This window comes from Bos grunniens, chromosome 10, assembly GCF_055505025.1.
Source record: "Bos grunniens cultivar Pamir isolate PY7600 chromosome 10, Bosgru_T2T1.0, whole genome shotgun sequence".
Taxonomy (NCBI): domain Eukaryota; kingdom Metazoa; phylum Chordata; class Mammalia; order Artiodactyla; family Bovidae; genus Bos; species Bos grunniens.
This window is the reverse complement of record NC_141174.1, coordinates 16,841,859-16,847,589: the sequence shown is the minus strand read 5'-3', so window position 1 is coordinate 16,847,589 and position 5,731 is coordinate 16,841,859. Positions and strand designations below refer to the sequence as shown.

At 46.3% G+C, this 5,731-nt stretch overlaps 1 pseudogene; it reads right to left on the bottom strand.

The window, feature by feature from the left end:
* Positions 1-4,189: 4,189 nt before the first annotated feature.
* Positions 4,190-5,530, bottom strand: LOC147363988 (glutamine synthetase-like; annotated as a pseudogene).
* Positions 5,531-5,731: the final 201 nt, after the last annotated feature.

Sequence of the window (5,731 nt, the reverse complement as noted above, 5' to 3'; positions counted from 1 at the left end):
CACGAAGTTCTGTGAGTTTGTGTACACAGGAGGCCACCAAATGTCTGGAGAGAGAGGGGGGAGGCGAGAGTGTGCAGACGTTCGTCTGAGTACAGTGGATTCAGTTCTTACCTGGGACCTCTCAGAGGTCCCCAGCTTCCGCACTGGTGCTCCAGGGCCTGTGTGGGCGGGATGACAGTCTGAAGTGAACTGCGGCTGGTCAGAGAGGGGACGTCACGGACATTCAGCATGGAAGGACTCTTCGATGTGACTCTGGTCTGACCCTGCCCTGTCACAGCGTAGCAGCCTGAGGTTCATACGTGTGAGATAACTTCCCCAAGGTCACCCGGTCAGTAGAAGGGTTGGTCTGGAACTGAGGATGCCTGCCTTTTAATTCACTGCTCTTTCACCCTCCATTTTATCCTAAATCCATCAATAGTAATTTAATTTCATACAGTCTACATTTTCATGAGCAAAAGTATGAGCAACATTTTTTTGGTAAGAGGTTTAAATATTCCCAGGAGCCTGCAAAGAAAAGAATACAACTCGTCTCAATGTCTGGGTCATTTGCCAAGAGAGACAGTGCAAGCCCAAGCTCCCAAGTACAAGTCTTAATGCAACAAACCTGAACCCGTGGTCACTGGCAGTGTCTTCACGCCTGACCCAACCCTTCGTGGGGGTGTATGTGTATACCTGTGTGGATGTGTGGACATGTGTGCACACTATCAAGGGATTTTTGTTGCAATGGTTTTTGTCACACTGATATCTCAAATAAATTTCTGGAACAATTCATCACTTCCAGAAGTGATCATTTCTGGAATAATCTGCCCTTCTTCATATGCTCAGGCATGATTCATTGCTAGTGGTGGTCAGTGATCCTGATTCATGCTTTTCGTACATGTAGGTGACACTGAATAGGAAGTACCCGACTTTCTATACCAGAAGTTCAATTATATAGTGGTTATGGGAACTGGGAGTACATTTTCTTATAAAAACAATATTATATATGGCTATGTGGTTTAGTTAATCCTTGAAACTTGTTTAACTTCATATATATTTGAAATCCTGCCCATATGGAATTAATGCAAGTATGAAACACTACTTTTTCACCCTCCGCGCTTTTAAATAGAAGAACTATAAAACCAAATAAGAATTCATTTTTAATTTTCATGAATGTTGGTGGTAAGGGTGAACAATTTTATTAGAAGTATAGGTAGATTTTGTGAGAATTATAGGTGGTAAGGGTTTGGGGTGTTGGGGTGTTGATGATGGTCCTGGTTTTTGAGTGTGGTTAATTTGACTTTCTCTTCTTTCTGTACGGAGAAGGCAATGGCACCCCACTCCAGTACTCTTGCCTGGAAAATCCCATGGACAGAGGAGCCTGGTGCTGCGGTCCCTGGGGTCACTGCAAATCGGACCCGACTGAGGGGCTTCGCTTTCACTTTTCACTTTCATCATTGGAGAAGGAAATGGCAACCCACTCCAGTGTTCTTGCCTGGAGAATCCCAGGGACAGTGGAGCCTGGTGGGCTGCGGTCCACGGGGTCACACAGAGTCGGACACGACTGAAGTGACTTAGCAGCAGCAGCTTCTTTCTGTAAGGCATTATTGTTGTTGCTGTTTAGTTGCTGAGTAGTGTTTGACTCTCTGTGGTCCCACGAACTGTAGCCTGCCAGCCTCCTCCGTTCATGGGATTTCCCAGGTAAGAATACTGGAGTGGGTTGCCATTTCCTTCTCCAGGGGATTTTCCCGACCCAGGAATCTAAATGAGTCTCCTCCATTGGCAGGCAGATTCTTTACCACTGAGCCACAAAGGAAGCCCCAAAGCATTATTAGCTACACTGTTTAAGATGATCAGACATGGATTTTGAGCTTTTGCTGACAAATGGAATAAAGTGAAGACAAAAAGAGGGGAAACATTGTTCCTCTTCAGATCACTAGGTAGGAGTTGGAAGAAACTGGACAAATAAACTGCCTTGCTATGTGAGCAGTGACATCCCGCTGTGTGTGGGTCCTCTGGCACTTTTTTTGGGTGAGGTAGGTGGGGTGAGGTGAAAGGAGCAGGAGAAAGGTGGTGCTCAGCCTACTGACACAGCCCCAACGTAATGGTCAGTGGTGATGCCTGATAGCCCAGAGCCCTGAACTCTCCCTGTGTGTGATGTGAGTGAGTCACCCTGAATCAGCATGACAGCACCGTTCTGGAAGCCCAGTCCCACGAAAAACATACCCTGCTAGCCAGCACTGATGTCCTTCCCAACCTGGACCTGGCCAGAACTCCAGGACAGCTCCAGAGATGTGAATTCTGGAACCCCTCAGGATAGCTGATCAACCCATATGTCTGGGGGCGTGAGAAGAAGATAGCGTGGGCAGAGGGACTGACCTTGTGCATAGTTGCTTAGTCGTGTCCGACTCTTTGTGATGCCATGGACTGTAGCCCGCCAGTCTCCTCTGTCCATGGGGATTCTCCAGGCAAGCATGCTGGAGTGGGTTGCCAGGCTCTCTGCCAGGGGATCTTCCCAACTTAGGGGTTGAACCTGGGTGTCCCACATTGCAGGTGGATTCTTTACCGTCTGAGCCACCAGGGAAGCCCCAAGAGGGACTGGAGAACACCTCAAAGAGAAGATGTGGGATCTGGGGCAAAAGAGAGGATCAAGACCTCTACTTGTCTAAAAGCAGTACTGCATGAGAAAGTTGTTCTGAGAACGGCCCAACTAGACCTTGAATGGACGGTAAAGGGGGCAAAGGAGAGAATTTGACATTGTACGTCTTCCCTGTAAGAGAAGACAAAGGAAGACAAGGATGAGGTGTGGTCGCTTCCCTGCACTTTCCACCAGGGACCTTGACCCTACTCCTGACGTGGCTCAAGTTAAAGCAAATACAGTGATGTTTAACTAGCATCACAAGTGCTGGTTAGAAGGAAAGGATCTGTAAACTCATCGTGCTTACGATGCTTACAAATGCTTGGTTTAGAGAAATAAAACTTGATGAGGATGGTCTGAAGTTTTCACAGTCTATGTATTCTCCCAGTTCTTAAAATCTCTCCTTGAACCACACAGGCTGTGGATCTGAACCATGAGCTTTTGGTCTCCAGAAATGATTTTTAATAAACTCAGATTTCTTAAGAAGTCATCAGCCTACACAGAAATGTTTTAAGAGAAAAATTTATGGAGTTCCTTGTCATATCTATGGTAAGAATGCTGCTTTCTTTATGAGGATCAATGGAAGACATTTTTGGTGGGTCTTCGTTCCAGAAATAATTGTTTTTCCCCTAAACACCTGCTTTTATTCTATGGATGCTCTAGATCATATACCTGACCGTGTCTCCCTGCTTTCTGTTTATATTCAAATATGAAGCAGTCTTGAGCCAGTGTACAGACCTTCACAACCCGCAAAACTTAAATTTTACCCTTAGCATCTTCATCTTCTGTTTTTGTTCCCTTAATTTTTTTTCTTATATACCTACTGTTTTGCTTTCATTATATTGCATGCAATTTTTAAAAGTCATCTTAAATTATCCTGAGAGCAAGGTGGTTAAATAAACACAAAGGTGGTGAAGGGGTGCTAGCTCGTGCAAGTCCATTTGCTGACTGTGGTTGGGTGGCTTGAACAACAGGCTATTCATAAGGACAGGAAATTTGCAAGACTGATGTTAGAAACTGGAAGTACCTGCACTATTTATAGTTGCATTTTTAAACAAATTCTTGAATCTGAGCAGTGAATATGTGCTATTCTAACTGGAAAGGTAATTATCAAATTCCTTAGTAGTCACTTGGCCATGGTATAGAAGTAACTTGACGCTCCACTCAGGAGAGCAGGAGGCTGGTGATTTCTTTCATCTAAGCAGCACTGTTTTCTTTTTAAGGTTAATTCCATTCAAAGATCAAAGTCCAAATGCTTAATCAAAACCACTGATCTTTCAAATCCACAGCCAATCTTGGACTAGATTTGCAACCACCAAATACTGAAGAAAACAAAGCGAAATGAAACCAGGCCGTTACAAAATACGCAGTGTATCAAACATTTTTCCCCTCTAGTTAGCATTCGACATTGAACCCTGTTGCTCTTCAAATTCTCTTTTTTTCCCCCAGGAATTAAGAAAGACCTTGGTACCCCATCCTTTAAGTTACAGCTATTAGGATAATGGAGAGAGGGGTCAGAGTAGAAATAGGGTGTAGAATTAGGAGGGGTTTGATGGCGGCAAGTCAGTCCACTTAGTTTTTGTACTGGGTGAGCTCATTGCCAGTTTCATTGAGAAGATACGTGCAGGGACTTCTCTGGTGGTCCAGTGGCTAAGACTCCATGCTCCCACTGCAGGGGCCCAGGTTCAATCCCTGATCAGGGAACTAGGTCTTACATGCCACAAGTAAAGATCCTGCAAGCCACAATTAAGGTCTGGCATAGACAAATAAAGAAATAAGTATATTAAAAAATATTCATCCAGGTTTAAAAAAAAAGTGAAGACGTGCAGATGAGGGCTTTTGTTATTGAGAAAGGGTCACGGTTGGCAGAGGTCTTTACGGTAACCCTTCTTCTGTCTACAGTCCTGGGAATGTGGGTGCTAGAGCCACGGTTGGTCATGCTGGCTGAGAAGTCATAGACAGTGGAGGCTTCAGGGAGTCTAGTTAGGTGCCAGGCATTGTTCAGGTCCCCCTTGGGATCATAGGCTCAGCTGCATGTACCGTTTGCTCAGTTTCTCAATGGCCTCCTCAAGGTGCTTCAGATCATTCTCTCTCATGGCCTTGGTGCTGAAGTTGGTGTGGCACCCGGCACCATTCCAGGTCCCAGGAATGGGCTTTAGGATCAAAGCTTGCTGTCATTCCAAAGTCTTCATATAAATGGTGTGAGATGAAATGGTCCATCCAGAGATGATGTCTGATGTCCATTCCTTCACAGGGTCTTATCTGAAATTCCCATGGGGCGGCCACGACCTTGGCACTCTGTCCTCAAAATCTTGACACCTGGTGGTGAGCCCATACGATATCCCTGCCATAATCTTTGCTCCCTCACCACAGTCGTATGGACCTTGGGGTCCAACGAAGCAGTTGGAAGGCCACCCAAGGGGTGCTCATCTGTGCCCATGAGAATATATTCCTGCTTTGGTCCAAATGGGGGTGCTGGTTGCTCACCACATCTGTGTTCTGTTTATAGGGATGCCTTCCATGGGTCTCTGCAGCCTTTCGGTTGTGCTTGAAGACTTCACAGAACCCCAGGTGGTAGTCCTTGCATAATAGGTCCTGGAACCTCCCAACAGGGATGAGATACATGTCCCTGTTGTCGCTTCAGACTGAAAAGTAATAGAGCCATCAACATGCCACTCGGGCAACTCATCTGGCGCTGTTGATCCAGATATGCATAGCTTGGGCTTTCTCACCCTGAGGCAGGGACATGCCCACTTGATGGGTGCCTTTGTTTCAGTGGGAGCTTGCTGAGGTGGCCATGGCGGGAGGTGTCCTGGATGGAGGGCAGGCAGGCAGGGAGAAGGAAGTGCAGGGGGACAGGCCAGGAGACCGGGGGTGCTGCACACACACTGCTCTTCTCCCATCCTCAGCTCTGCCAAAATCATCCCTTCCTTCTTGACTGGGCAAAGAAACAAACTGAGGCTAGAAATGGTTTGAATGGGGCAAAGGGAGGGTGTTTATTTCCTAAGTCTCTCTCAGTCTAAGTGTTCCTTCCGTTTCTCCCTGTGTCATCTGGTCTTGGGAGGAAATGATGACGAGCCTACCTGCTTCCAGATGGCACAAGTACTGGGTACC